This window comes from Mobula birostris, chromosome 5, assembly GCF_030028105.1.
Source record: "Mobula birostris isolate sMobBir1 chromosome 5, sMobBir1.hap1, whole genome shotgun sequence".
Classification (NCBI taxonomy): Eukaryota; Metazoa; Chordata; class Chondrichthyes; order Myliobatiformes; family Myliobatidae; genus Mobula; species Mobula birostris.
Window position 1 is genome coordinate 14,926,255 of NC_092374.1, and position 15,975 is coordinate 14,942,229.

Sequence of the window (15,975 nt, forward strand, 5' to 3'; positions counted from 1 at the left end):
GTCCAGTCCATCATGCAAACCACCTCCCCTCCATTGACTCTGTCTACCCTTCATGTTGCATCAGAAAAGCAACCAATCTATCTCTTCCTCCCCTGTCTTTCTTGCTTCCCCCTCCCCCCGCTTCATTGGGTAGAAGATCCAAATGTTTGAAAACTTATACCAGCAGAGTCAAGGACAGATTCTGTCCCACTGATTCAGACTCTTCAACATGCAGAGTCCATACAAAAAACACTGGAGATCAAAGTTTAAAGTAAAATTTTGTTATCAGTGTACATATATGTCACCACATACAACCCTACGATTCATTTTCCTGCAGGCAGACAGAGCACTTCTATAGAATAGTACCTATAACAAGATCAATGTAAGATCAAACAGAAGACAACAAAGTTTGCAAATACAAATACAAATAAATAGCAATAAATCATGAGAACATTAATTAACAAGATAGAAGAATACTTAAAGTGAGATCAGAAACAAGAAAAAACCTGCAGATGCTGGAAATCCGAGCAACACACACAAAATGCTGGAGGAACTCAGCAGGCCAGGCAGCATCTAGGAAAAGAGTACTTAAAGTGAGATCATTGCCTGTGGGAATATTCAATGGTTGGGCAAGTGAGTGCAGTTATCCTTTTCCGTGCAAGAGCCTGCTGGTTGTGGGGTAGTAACTGTGTCAATCAGGACTGAACAAGGTCACTGGAACTGTGAAGCAGCAACTCTACAACTGTGCACAGTTTTGTAATTATTTCAATAAATGTTAATATTTTTATGCTGGAGGGACACAGGCGGCACGTTTAGAGGGAAGGGTCTTGACCTGAAATGTCAGTTGTCCATTTCCCTGCCTGACCCTTAGAGCTCCTTCCGAACTTTTCTTGTTGATCCAGATTTCATTCTGAATTTTCTTGTAACTGCATCTTAATATCTTCTACCTGTGTCTGAATGTCAAAAACATTTAAAAGCAGCTTTGAGAGTAGACCAGGAATTTTCTTCAGCATTTCAAACTTCCACAAACAGAAATGTGATGGTGACAAGACAATTTGCTAAAATAAGGACTTCATATTTTCTACAGCATTGGAGGAAATCCCTTACTTTATCAAATTAGTGCCCAGGAATATTTTGGCCGACTTCAGTTGGAGGACTTTTCAACAAACAGCATCTCCACTGGACCAACACGTTATCAGCACTACACTAGAAATGTCAGATGGGTACCATGCAAAGCTCTCTAACTGGTTGCATCACCATCTAGTATGGAGGGGCCACTGCACAGGATCAGAAAAAGCTGCAGATGGTCATAATCCCCGCCAGCTCCATCATGCTCACTAGCCTCCCCACCATCAAGGACATCTTTAAAAGTCAAAGCCTCAAAAAGTCAGCATCTGTCATTAAGGACCCCATCACAAAGAACATGTTCTCTTCTTATTCCTACCATTAAGGAGGAGGTAGAGGATCCTGAAGACACACACATACACACACACACACACACACACACACACACACACACACACACACACACACACACAGACAAAATGTTTTGGACTCCTTATTTTAGAAAGGATATACTGACATTGGAGAGAGTTCAGAGAAGATTCACGAGAATGATTCCAGGAATGAAAGGGTTACCATATGATGAACGTCTGGCAGCTCTTGGGCTGTATTCCCTGGAGTTCAGGAGAATGGCGGGGTGGGGGGGGGATCTCATAAAAACATTCTGAATGTTAAAAGGCCTGAACAGATTAGATATGGCAAAGTTATTTCCCATGGTAGGGGAGTCCAGGACAAGAGGGTGCGACTTCAGGATTGAAGGACGTCCATTTGGAACTGAGATGTGGAGAAAAATACCTTAGTCAGGGGGTGGTAAATCTGTGGAATTTGTTGGCACAAATGGCTGTGGAAGCCAAGTCATTGGGTGCATTTAAGGCAGAGATAGATAGGTTCTTGATTAGCTAGGGCATCAAAGGATATGGGGAGAAGGCAGGGGAGTGGGGATGACTGGAAGAATTGGATCAGCCCATGATTGAATGGTGGAGCAGATTCAATGGGCTGAATCGCCTGCTTCTGCTCCTATATCTTATGGTCTTATATGTACCTAAGAATTTTGCACAGTACTGTATTTAATTAATTTTCATATGTATTTTGTTGTAATTTATAGTTTGGTTTTACATATACAGCACTTTAATCTTGCCGCAAAATTACACATTTCATGGCCACTTTATTACATAAGCCTGCTTATTAATGCAAATATCTAATCGGCTAATCACGTGGCAAGAATACAACGCATAAAAGCATGCAAACGTGGTCAAGGGGTTCACTTGTTGTTCAGATCAACATCAGAATAGAGAAGGAATTTAATCTAAGTGACTTTCACCACAGATGGAATGATTATTGGTGCCAGATGGGGTGGTTTGAGTATCTGAGAAACTGCTGATCTCCTGGGATTTTCACATACAACAATATCTAGAGTTTACAGAGAATGGTGCAAAAACAAAGAAAAATCCAGTGAGTGGTGATCTGTGGGTGAAAATGCCTTGTTAATGAGAGCGGTCAAAGGAGAATCACCAGACTGGTTCAAGCTGACAGGAAGGCAACAGTAACCCAAATAACCACACGTTACAACAGTGGTGTGCTGAAGAGCATTTCTGAATGCACAACATGTCGAAACTTGAAGCATAAGACCACACTGGACTCCATTCCTGTACCTAATAAAGTGGCCACTGATTGTATGTCAGTAATATTAAGCCTAATTCTGAAATGGTAGTGCAGCTATTTGCATTGTTACTCTTCCAGCTCAGTAACAGTACTCACACATCATCTTCACACCCAAACATCACTGGGTCTACAGGACTGAACACAGGACAAAATGTAGCATCTGACTGCGCTGTTTCTTTACAAGATAAATTGATGCTCTTGGTATATCAAAACAAACATCTGGAAGGCATTTACATTATTGTATATCATCCCATCAGTCAAATAAATCATCATTATTCTCACACTGTGCGTGGGTGCTAAATGGCAGATTTCATGCCTTGAAGAAATAATACCAAGTAATTTCAGCCATGGGCAGGAGTTGCTGAGATGTTGGTGGGTCTGTGTTCACAAGGAGGGTGCCACGGTCACACAGTCAGTGTTGCTTCGCTGCTTCACTGACCCAGCTTCGATCTTGATTACTGACACAGGCTGTTGGGCAGTAAAGATCTTTCCCTGATCTCACACTCTACCTTGCACCTTACTGTTGAGCTGCATTGCACATTTCAATCTGACTGCAACACTTCATTTAAAGTTTGAAGTTCAAAGTTAATTTTATTAGCAGAGTACATATATGTCACCACATACAACCCTGAGATTCAATTTCATGTGGGCATACACTGTCATGGTCTGGTCCGTAAAGTCCACATTCCAGTTCACAGTCCGGTCCGTGGACTCCGGACTCCGGGTCTTCCGGCTGTCCCTTGTTTCAATTGGGCTTAATCATAGGCCAAGATGCTCATTTTGGGGCTGGGAATATAAGTGGCCCTGGGTTTGATTGTGGGTGCTGGTTTGTCTTGTCAGTATCCAGTCCTTGCCTCTGTGGGGTAAGTTAGGCTGTCTTTGCTGTTATCCTGCGGCTGGACTGTTCCCCTCCTTCCCCCTTCCCCCTGAAGCATTGCCTGGAGCCTTGCCCTGCAACCTGTGCAGTCCCGTAGCCACTTCACGTCCTTGCCTAGTTCTGTGGTCTGAACCTGAGTCAAGACCCAGGTTCTGGGTTCTTGTCCAGTCTCCGGCTCGGAGTCCAAGCCCAGGCTCCTAGTTCCCAGTTCCTTGACCTGGTCCCGCTTGCCGAGCCAATGTCCTAGGCCAAGTCTGCGATCTTGTCCCAGCTCCTAGTCTGCATCCAGTCACGTCACTAACTCTAGTCTGTAGTTCTGTCCTGTTCCTAGTACTTCAGTGTCTATCTTGCATTTGGGTCTGCCACCAGCACCCCCCCCCCACTATGACATACTCAGCAAATCCATAGAATAGGAACTGTAACAGGATCAATGAAAGATCAACCAGAGTGCAGAAGACAACAAATTGTGTAAATGCAAATATAAATAAATAGCAATTAATACAGAGAACTTGAAATAGCAAGATAAAGAATCCTTAAACCGAGATCATTGGTTGTGGGAACATCTCAGTGGATGGGCAAGTGAGTGTAGTTATCGATTCTGATCAAGAGTCTGATGGTTGTGGGTTAGTAACTGTTCTTGAACCTGGTGGTACGAGTTCTGCATTCTGTTATTGTTTTTCCTTGTATTACCTCAGAGCACTGTGTAATGACTTGATCTACATGGGCAAGTTTTTCACTGTACCTCAGTACATATGACAATAATTAAACAATTTTTTTTAGATGTCTAATGTTCAAGGGCTTGCATTTAAGCTGAGGGGATATTTTCAAAGGAGATGTACAGTACAAACTTTTTACAGAGAGTGGTGGTTGCCGAGAGTATGCTACCAGGGGTGGGGGTGGAGACAGGATATAATGGAGGCTTTAAGAGGCTCATGAATGTGTAGGAAATGGAGGGATACAGATATTGTCTGAGCCGGTGGACTTGATTTACTCAAGTATTTAATGATTAGTTTAATCAGTCTGTGGAATATTGCGGCGAAAGGGCCTGTTTTTGTGCTGTACTGTTTTGTGAGGTGGTTTGTTTTGTGTATAAGGATCATCAGCAGAGTGAACATTGGGGAAGAGGAGTAGGAGAGGGACCATAGAAATGGAATGGGGATTCAATGGCTCATTTTAATGTCAGAGAATGTATACAGTTTTCAACCTGAAATCCATACTCTTCCCAGACATCCATGGAACAGAGAAAAATAACCCAAAGAATGAATGATAGAAAAGAAACATCAGAACCCCAAAGCCCCCTCCCCCTCCCACATAAGCAGCAGCAAAGCGTCAACCCTCCTCTCCCTCCCCGCACTTGTTCCAGCTAGCAGCATCAGACCATGCAAGCAAACCTTCAATGATCTACAGTCTATCAAAAACTACTGTTCATCCCAACACCTCGACATCTCAACAAGCCTTCTCTCCCTAATAAGGGAGAGAGAAATATCACTCCTGCAACAACGAAAGGGGAGGCCAACAGCTCACTGTTTCAATGCTACAGTGTGCAGCATTGCTTATTTCTAGCTCCCACAACTCGAGAATCGGCAAACTCAGTGTCACCATTGAGAGAACGAGAGATTGAAAGAGAGCCGCCACTATTGGGGACTCGGGAGTCGATCAACTCGGGGACTTTGAGACTTTTTTTTTTACTGTCCCTATGGACTGTTCTTCATCAAATTATGGTATTGCTTTGCACTGCTGTAACTATATGGTATAATTATGTGGTTTTGTCAGTGTTAGTCTTTGGTCTGTCCTGTTTTCTGTGATATCATGCCAGAGAAACATTGTATCATTTCTTAATGCATGTATGCATTTCTAAATGACAATAAAAAAGGACTAAGGGTTCTCATAATCTAATGAAGTGCAGAGGCCTCCACTGCCTCGATGTTTCGATCTCCCGTGACGTTCAGTCGGCAACATTGGTGAGCAACCGGGTTGTCCTCAGGGTCACACCCCGAAGCTGGAAGTCTTGCAAGATGCTCCTGGAGATTGCAAAGCGCAAGGCTGCTCAGTGAGTTCCAAAGAGCAAGAACCCCCCCATTTGTGATGAAACAAACAAGAGAAAATCTACAGATGCTGGAAATCCACACATCACACACAAAATGCTGGAGGAACTCAGCAGTTCAGGCAGCATCTATGGAAAAAAGTACAGTCGACATTTTGGGCTGAAACCCTTTGGCAGGACTAGAGAAAAAAGGCTGAGGAGTAGATCTGAACTGTGGGAGGAGGGGAGAGAGAAACACCAGGTGATAGGTGAAACTTGGAGGGGGAGGGATGAAGCAAAGAACTGGGAAATTGATTGGTGAAAGAGACAGAAGGCCATGAAAGAAAGAAGAAAGCAGGGGAGGAAGGAGCACCCTTGGGAGGTGATGGGTGGGCAAGGAGATAACATGAGGGGGACAAGGGAATGGGAAATGGGAAGGGGGGTTGGAGGCATTACTGGGAGTTTAAGAAATTGATGTTCATGCCATCAGGTTGGAGGCTACCCAAACAGAATACAAGGTGTTGTTCCTTCAACCTGAGTGTGGCCTTATCCCGACAGTGGAGGAGGCCATGGTTGGACATATCGGAATGGGAATGGGAAGTGGAATTAAAATGGGTGGCCAGTGGGAGATCCTGCTTGTTCTGGCGGATGGAGAGTAGATGCTTGGTGAAGCGGTCTCCACCACCTCCATCCCCCTCCTCACCATTTCCCATCCCCTTGTCCCTCTCTCTTGTTATCTCTTTGCCTGCCCATTGCGTCCCTCCGGTGCTCTTCCCCAAACCCCTTTCTTCTTTCTTCCATGGCCTTCTGTCTCTTTCACCAATCAACTTCCCAGTTTTTTTGCTTCATCCCTCCTCCTCCAAGTTTCACCTATCACCTGGTGTTTCTCTCTCTCCTTCTTCCACCTTTCAAATCTACTCCTCAGCTTTTTTTTCTCCAGTCCTGCTAAAGGGTTTCGGTCTGAAACGTTGACTGTACTTTTTTTTTCCATAGGTGCTACCTGGCCTGCTGAGTTCCTCCAGCATTTTGTGTGTGTGAAGAAAGCAGCTTGAATGCAGCTGTAGATCATGGACCCCAGCCACCCTGAAACAGGAAAAAACAGGCACGAGAACTACTTCATGGATGAACTCAAAGAAGTTGTCCTGGTCTGTAGTAAAAAAAACCTCTGGTTGGGAGAGCAAAACCAAGCTTGGACTCAGACACTTCTAACCATGTCCGATTCTGTTGAAGGACTGGGAGAAATCAGGTATTTAAAAGTCATGACTATTATCCCATTTTGTGTGGAGCGATCACCAGCTGAGCTCAGTGGCGCTGGTGTGGTAAGAGAAGCTACCAGCCCCAGTCACCCAACACACACTCAGTAGGAGCTATCTGTTACACAAGGAACTTCTAATGCATCTGGAGGAAGAAGGTACAATTGTTGCGTTTAAGAGCCACTTGAATAGGCAGGCATGAATGAATATGGTCTGAATCAGAGGAAAAGCAATAATTATAAATAGGCCTAAAGGTTGGCATGGATTGAAGTCATGGACTTTGCCTTGTAATGCACTGCTGCTGCAAAAAGCAAATTTTCATGGCGTCTGTACCCTGTGAATGTGTAACTATGACAACAATAAGCTTGAACTTGAAGGACTCTATCTGTATGAAGTGGATGAGGGAAAATTTCTTTGCTGAGATGGTTCTGAGTCTTCAGAATTCCCTTCCCCTGAGATACATGGAGTACGAGTGATACAGTGCTGGGTATGAGTTAAATATGGAAACCAAGTGGAACACCTGCCCACCCTCATTCAGGGCTCCAAACAGTCCTTCCAGGTGAGGCAACACTTCACCTGCAAGTCTGCTGGGGCCATCTATTGTTCCCAGTGCTCCCAATACAGCTTTCTATACATTGGTTGTAAATTGGAGGAACATTTCGTCGAGTACCTCAACACCATCCATCAAAAGTGGAAATTCCGGTAGCTAAAGATTTTAATTCCGATTCCCATTCCGGTTCCGACATGTCGGTCCATGGCCTCCTTGTGACAAGATGAGGCCACCTTCAGGGTGGAGGAGCAACACCTTATATTCCGTCTGGGTAGCCTCCAACCTGATAGCATGGATACCAATTTCTTCTTCCAGTATTGGTAAAAGAAATCCCTCTCCCTCCCCTCTTTGTTTATTCGCCACTCTGGTCTCCTACATCTTCTCATCTGCCTATTACCTCCTCCTGAGTCATCCTCTTCTTTCCCTTTCTCCTATGGTCCACTCTCTTCTCTTATTATATTCATTCCTCTCCTGCCCTTATCTTTCCCACCTACATGGCTTCATCTACCACCTTCTAATCCTTCTAATTATCCTCCTTCCCCTCTCCCACTATTTTATTCTGGTGGCTTCCCCCTTCTTTTTCAGTTCTGATGAAGGGTCTCAGCCTGAAACATCGACTGTTTAATTATTTCCATTGAAGCTGCTTGACCTACTGAACTCTTCTGGCGTTTTGTGTGAGTAACTGAGGAAGAAGATTGTCCATCATTTCTTTGGACAGCAAGCAGGCCCAGGGGCTGGCGTGTTCCCCCCCTCCTCCTCTGTTGCTTTTGGTCTTAATGCATCTCTATGTTAATCCTCCCACAGAAACGAACATCTGCTCCCCTCTGCAACAAACAATGAAAATAACTGACTGTGCACACTTCTACCTACGGGTGAAGCCAGGTTGGTTAGCTCCCTGGTGAATAAGCTGCTCCTCTAGACCATGGGAACATCTGTTCTGCATTCTGTCACTTTAACTTGCTGTGCTGAACCAACACTATCAAGATAGTTTCATTCTGGTTATAGAGTTGTACAGCATAGAAACAGGCTATTGGCCCACCTCCTCTATGCTGACCATCATACCCATCTATCATTAGATGCCGTAGGCAATCATGGTCTTTCCATGACCTTGATTGTTCTTGACAAATTTTCTACAGATGTTGTTTGCCATTGCCTTCTTCTGGGCAGTGTCTTTACAAGATGTGTTATCCCAGCCACTATCAATAGCCTTCAGAGATTTTCTGCCTGGCATCAGTGGTCGCATAACCGGGGCTTGTGATATGCACCGGCTGCTCATATGACCATCCGCCACCTACTCCCATGGCTTCTCGTGACCCTGATCGGGGGCAAAACAGGTGCTACACATTGCCCAAGGGTAACCTACAGGCTAGCAGAAGGAAGAAGTGCCTTACACCTCCTTTGATAGAGATGCACCTCCACCCTGCAACCCTATCTGTACTAATCCCTTTAAGCCATAAAAGCAGAATTAGGCCATTCAGCCCATTGAAACTGCTCCACCATTTGATCCTAGCTGATTTATTTTCCTTCTCTATCCCATTCTCCTGCCTTCTCTCCCTTTGACACCCTTACTAATTAAGTACATATTGACCACTGCTTTCTTTTTCTTTCTTTATTAATCTTTTTATTGATTTAAAAGAAACATAAATACAAACAAGAGGAGAATTATCTCAAATATATATATATCAATAACAATACAAACTGAAATTAAGATAGACATTATCAAAATCATACATATTGTTAAGCTAGTATAAAATATATAATAAAAAAGAAAACAGCGATGCTCCTCTTATCAGTTCATGAAAAGGAGAGAAAAAATATTGAATTTTAAATGAAGAAAAAAAAACCCACTGCACTATATATAAAAAAAAAGAAACAAAAAAAGGGACTGGGCAGACCATTTTGAGGCTACGACCAAAATAAATGAAAGACTTTCTGATCAAATTTAAAACTTCGTATATAAAAAAAATCGGAAGAGTAATAAATCAAATTAAATGAAAACATTGGATAAAAGGTCGCCAGATTTGCTCAAATTTAAAGGATGTATCTAGTGTCGGACTTCTTAATCTTCTCTAAGCTTAAACAGGACATAATGGAGGAAAGCCAATAAAAGACCGGAGGTGGATTAGAATCCTTCCACTTCAAGAAAATGGCTCTCCTAGACAATAAAGTCGAAAAGGCTATCATATGTTGAGCGGAAGCAGGAATATTTCCTGTTTCCGATGGGATAATCCCAAAAATTACCGTAAGCAAATTAGGTTGTAGGTCCAGATCCAAGACTTTTGAAAGCATTTTATAAACATCTCTCTAAAAGTTATCTAGCTTTATACACGACCAATACATATGAGTTAAAGTGGCCACCTCAATATTACATCTGTCACAAATAGGATTGATATTGGAAAAAAACGCACTAATTTATCCTTTGACATATGGGCCCAATGCACTACCTTGAACTGTATCAAGGAATGACGGGCACAAATAGATGAGTTATTAACCAAATGAAAAATTTTACTCCATTGATTATCTGAAAATGACTTTTGAACTTCCAATTCCCAAGCATGTTTAATTTTATCATTAGATAACATTCGTGAGTTCAATAACCTTTTATAGATTATAGCTATCAACCCTTTTTGAAATGGTTTAAACTGAAAGAGAGCATCTGTCATATTAGGTGGATAAGCAGAAGGGTAATTTGGCAACAAACCACGTAAAAAAATTTCTAATTTGTAAATATCTAAAGTGTACATTAGATAAATCATATTTATCCACTAACTGAGAAAAAAGACATTAAACAGTCCCCTAAAAGCAAATCTGAAAAAGTTATTATTCCCTTGGTTTTCCAAATTAAAAAGGCCTTATCCAAAATTGATGGTATAAAAAAATAATTGAGATGGATATTACTAGAAAGAATAAAATTATTTAACTCAAAAAAATCTACAAAACTGAAACCAAATCCTTAATGTATGTTTAATGGATTAAAATCTTGTCTACTAATCTTAGAAAACAAAAAGGGAAGGGGAACCGCTGCTTTAAATGCCCAATGATTTGGCCTCCACAGTCGTCTGTGGGAATAAATTCCACAGATTCACCACCCTTTTGCTAAATAAATTCCTCCTTCAATTCTGAAACTATGCTATCTGGTCCTACGCTCTCACACAGTTGGAAGTATCCTCTACATATCTCTTCTCTCTAGGTCTTTCAATATTTGATAGGCTTCAATGAGATCCCCTCCCACCCCCACCCCTTCTTCTAAACTCCAGCGAGTAGGGACCGAAAACTATCAAACGTTTCTCGTACATTCACATTTTCATTCCTAGGATCATTCTCGAAAACCTCGACTGGACCCGCACTATTTCTTAGATATGGAGCTCAAACCACTCACAATATTCTGAATGTGGTCTGACCATTGCCTTACAAAGCCTCAGTATTAGATCTTTGCTTTATACTTCTACGTCCTGATGATTTAAGTTGCTATCCAGATGCCTCTTTAATGTTATTAATGTTCCTTCCTCCACCATCTCTGGCAGCTCATTCCAGATACCAGCTACTCTGTGTCTGAAAAATTTGATACCCCACATCCCCTTTACTCCTCCTCCCTCTCATCTTGAACCAAAGCCCTCCAATTTTAGATGCACCTACCATGGGAAAGCTTGACTGTCTACTCTATCTCTGCCTCTCACAATTTTGTAAGAGCAAAAGATAATTAGACATAGGAAAAGAATTAGGCCACCCAGTTCATCAAGTCTCTCCGCTATTCCATAAGGTTGATTTATCTCCCTCAACCCCACTCTCTCGCCTTCTCCCGGTACCCTTTGTCATCTTAGTAATTAAGAACCTATCAACCTCTGCTTTAAAAATACCCTTTATTTTATATCACACTATCATGTCACTCCCTCAGAAAAGTCAGACCCAGCTTATCCAATCTCTTCTGATAAATCAAGCTCTCCAGGCAAGTACTGGCAACATCATGGTGAATCTTTTCTACAACCTCTCTTGCTTCTGATCTCAACTTTCTTACAGCCAGGATGTCCTTGAGAACAGCTGAAATAACAAATTAGCTGCATATGACAGCCCACTGAATCCCACACATCTGCTTTTGTATAATAGGGCTCTTCAAATCTAAGAATTGAATGAATTGTTTTAATACCCCTAAAGTAAAATGAGTTGACTCATAATCATATATATGTTTATCAGGTCCTCAAGCCAGCCCATTTTTTTCAGGCAAAACAAACCCAGCCTATCCACTCCCTCCACATTAACTAAAGTCTTCCAATCCAAGAATATCATAATGGACTGGAGATGCAAAGGGAGTTAGGAGTGCTATTGCAGGATTTCCTGAAGGCTAACTTGTAGGTTGGGTAAGGAAGATGATGGCAAAGTTAGCATTCGTTTGAGAGATTAGAATAAAAACAAAGATGTAATGCTGAGACTTTATAAGGCATAAGTCAGACTTCAGTTGCAGTATTGAGCAGTTTTGGGCTCCTTATCTAAGAAAGGCTATGCCGGCATTGGAGAAGGTCCAGAGGAGGTTCACGAGAATTATTCCAGGAATGAAACGGTTAATGTGTGATGGTTTGCTAGTTCTGGGCCTGTATTCCCAGGAGTTCAGAAGAATCGGGGGTGGGATCTCATTGAAATGTACTGAATATTCGAAGTCCTAGATACAGTGGACATGAAGGGAATGTTCTGGGCTGATGCCCTTCATCTCGAGGATCTGAACATTTTAAGTAGTTTCTGAAGTTCTGAAGCAGAGTGTTGATATGAAGTATTGTTATTCTTTTCCCTCCACTGATGCTTCTTGGCCCATTTGTCCCTCCAACAGAGCTATAAAAGAATGAAGATGCTGGAATATGGTGCATTAATCTGCCAGAGGACTAATGCAGGATTTCAATCCAAAACATTAGCAATTTCTTGAGCAACACACACAAAATTCTGGAGGAACTCAGCAGAATGAAGGGTCACAGCCCAAAAGGTCAAACTTTTATTTCTCTCCATAAATGCTGCTTGACCTGCCAAGTTCCTCCAGCATTTTGTGTGTATGACTCTGTATTTCCAGTACCTGCAGAATCTCAAGAGTATTGAGAATTTCTTTCCTTGTGCAGATGCTGTTCCTCCTTCAGATACACTAAGTGGCCACTTTAATAGGCACCTCCTGTACCTAATAAAGTGGCCGCTGAGTGTACACTCGTGGTCTTCTGCTGTTGTAGCCCATCCACCTCCAGTTTCAACATGTGTATTTAGAGGCGCTCTTCTGAACACCACTGTTGTAACGTGTGGTTATTTAAGTTATTATCGACTTCCTGTCAGCTTGAATCAATCTGGCCATTCTTCTCTGAACTCTTTCATTAACAAGACTTTTTTGCCCACAGAACTGCCCCTCACTGGATTTTTTTTTGCTTTTTTCCACAGTTTCTGTAAACTCTAGTGATGGCTGTGCCTGAAAATTTCAGATCAGCACTTTCTGAGAGACTCAAACCACCCCATCTGGCACCAACAATCATTCCACGGTAAAATTCACTTAGATCACATTTCTTCCCCACTCTGATGTTTGGCCTGAACAGCAACTAAACCTCTTGACCATGTCTGCATGCTTTTATTCATTGAGTTGCTGCCACGTAATTGGTCGATTATATATTTGCATTAACAAGCAAGTGTAGCAGTGGGGCTAATAAAGTGGCCACTGGGTGTAGTTTGTAGATTCCAGCATATACATTCTCTTCATAAAACAAAATATCCATTGGCAAGCCTGTCAGTAAATACAATCCACAACCATTAAATCAATGATGAAAATAGCTAAAGATGTTCTTTTTAGCACAGAAATTCACAGGATGTTATAATAGAGTGTTTAAGTGCTTTAGGATGTTATTTTAATCCCACACTGCAGGCCTGCTATTCATCCCCTAGACAAGGAATGAGTATGTAGTTCCAACGGGCTAGATAACCCTTGCTGATTCCCCACTGTGTGCGAGGCTAGTTTTCACAAGGAGAATGATGGGTGCTTGGAATGTTCCCCCAGGAGTGGTGGTGGAGGTAAATATGACTGAGAAGTGCACGAGGCTCTTAGATAGGGACAGGATTGTAGAGACTTCAGAGGAATATGAATATGCAGAAAGAAGTGGTTGGTTTAGTCAGGAATTTCGTTAAGAGTTTAGTTAGTTTAGCACAGCTTTTCCGGGCAGAGGGACTTGTTCCTGTGCTGTACCGGTCGAGGTTCTCTGTGCTCTGTTCCTTCTAACTGGAACCTCACCGCTACTAATTAATTTTAAAATTGAGTAGCATTGGACTGAAGGCTGAAATCACTCAGGCTTGTTATGACCATGTTATCAAGCTACACCAGTTTGAAGGTACGATATGTTTCACCATGTTAACGACTCAAATGTAATATCTGGCCACATCTGTTACACTGCTGAGTAATTTAGGGAACAGAGAAATATTTCTGAGGGAATGTAAAATGGCTGTCAAATTCCGTTAAGATCTTTAGACGTTGTACAATAATAGAAGACAGATTACCTGTCGTGTTATATTCACATCTGCATCTTTGACTTTTCCTACTGAATGAAAAGAGATGTTCCATGCATTAATGTCTCATGCCCATTTTTCCTGTTTTTGCAAATTTGCACATCAGTTGAGATTACCAGATGTTAAAGGGTTTCTATATTTCTATAGCACCTTTTCACACCCGATGCACACCCGATGTATTACTTTTCAAGATTCAGGATCCAAAACTGTTTAATGTCATTTTCAGCACACAAGTGTGCATCATGATGGGCCTTTGGCCCATATCCCTCCAAGCCTTTCCTGTCCATGAACTTATCCAAATGTCTTTTCAATGCCATAATGGTACATGTCTCCACTACTTTCCATTGCAGCTTCTCTGTGTGAAGAAGTTGTCCCGACAGTTCCTTCCAAACCTTTCTCCTCACTTTCAAGGAATCGACAACTCATACTCTCAGTGTGGTGTATTTGTTTATTTATTTCAATTTGCACATTTTGTTTTCTTCTGCCCATTAGTTATGTATTTTTCATCTATAGCATTTCCCTATTTTCCTGTAAATGACTGCAAGGAAACAAGTCTCAGGGTTGTATATGATGACATAAAAGTTCTTTAAAAATACATTTACTTTAACTTTGACTTCTCACCTTGAGCCCAGCCCTCTAGATTTCTGGATCCTTTCCATGACTATGTGTGTCCACCCCATATAGTATTATGCAAAAGTGTTAGGCACATATATACAAAGCTAAACTGCCTATGACTTTTGCACAATATTAGTAATTTTATATATTGCACAGTACTCCTGTCACAAAAAATAAAATCATGACCTATATGAGTGATGATAAACCTGATTCTGGTATGGGTCTTTCTTGTGGACTGAGAGTGGGAAGGGTGCAGGGAAAGGGGAATCACAGTTGGGCAAAAGGGAAGGGAGAGGGGAGGGAAGGGAGCAGAAAGCACCAGAACGACATTCTGTAATCATTAATAAACCAATTGTTTAGAATCAAATGATTTTTGCACAGTACTGTATATGTGCATCATGATATTATACACCTCTATAAGGTCATCCCTCACTTCAAGGAATATGGTCCTAGCCTGCTACCACCCTCCCTGTAACTCAAGGTCTGGCAACATTCTCTTAAATCTTTGCACTCTTTTTTTAGCTAAATAATGTCTTTCCTATAAGAGTGTGACCAAAACTGTAGAGACTATGGATGGTGAAAGGTAGTTAACATTTCAGGACAGTGAACTACCATCACAACAGCAGAGTGGGACTAGGCCTCGCAGCCCTTCAAGCCTGACCTGTCATGGTCATGGTAATCATCTACTTCAATATCATATTTCTACTCCCCATATCCCTTGTTCACAATGCCAAGTATAAAGTATGACCACATATTGGGATGTACTAGATTATGAGAACACTCAGTCCTCTTTTATTGTCATTTAGAAATGCATGCATGCATTAAGAAATGATACAATGTTTCTCCGGAGTGATATCACAGAAAACAGGACAAACCAAAGACCAACACTGACAGAACCACATAATTATAACATATAGTTACAGCAGTGCAAAGCAATACCATAATTTGATGAAGAACAAACCATGGGCGCGGTAAAAAAAGTCTCAAAGCCCCCGAGTCGATCGACTCCCGAGTCCCCGATAGCAGGCGGCAAAAGGGAGAAACTCCCTACCATAAACCTCCAGGCACTGTCAACTTGCCAATGCCTTGGAAGCAGCCGACCACAGTCGATACTGAGTCCGTCTATCCGAAACTTCGAGCTTTCAACCAGCCTCTCCGATACAGCCTCCCGAGCGCCATCCTCTGCCGAGCACCTTGGACCTTGCCCCGGCCGCTGAAACACGCAAAGCCAAGGATTTCGGGGCCTTCTGCTCCGGAGATTCCGTTTACCACACAGTAGCAGCGGCAGTGAAGCGGGCATTTCAGGAGTTTTCCAGATGTTCCTCCATACTCTTACGTCTGTCTCCATCAAATCAGGATTGTGCACAGTCCCCTACAGATAACAGACATCACCACCGAGGTGGCCGAACGCATCGCATCGCCATCTTCTCCTCCTCCA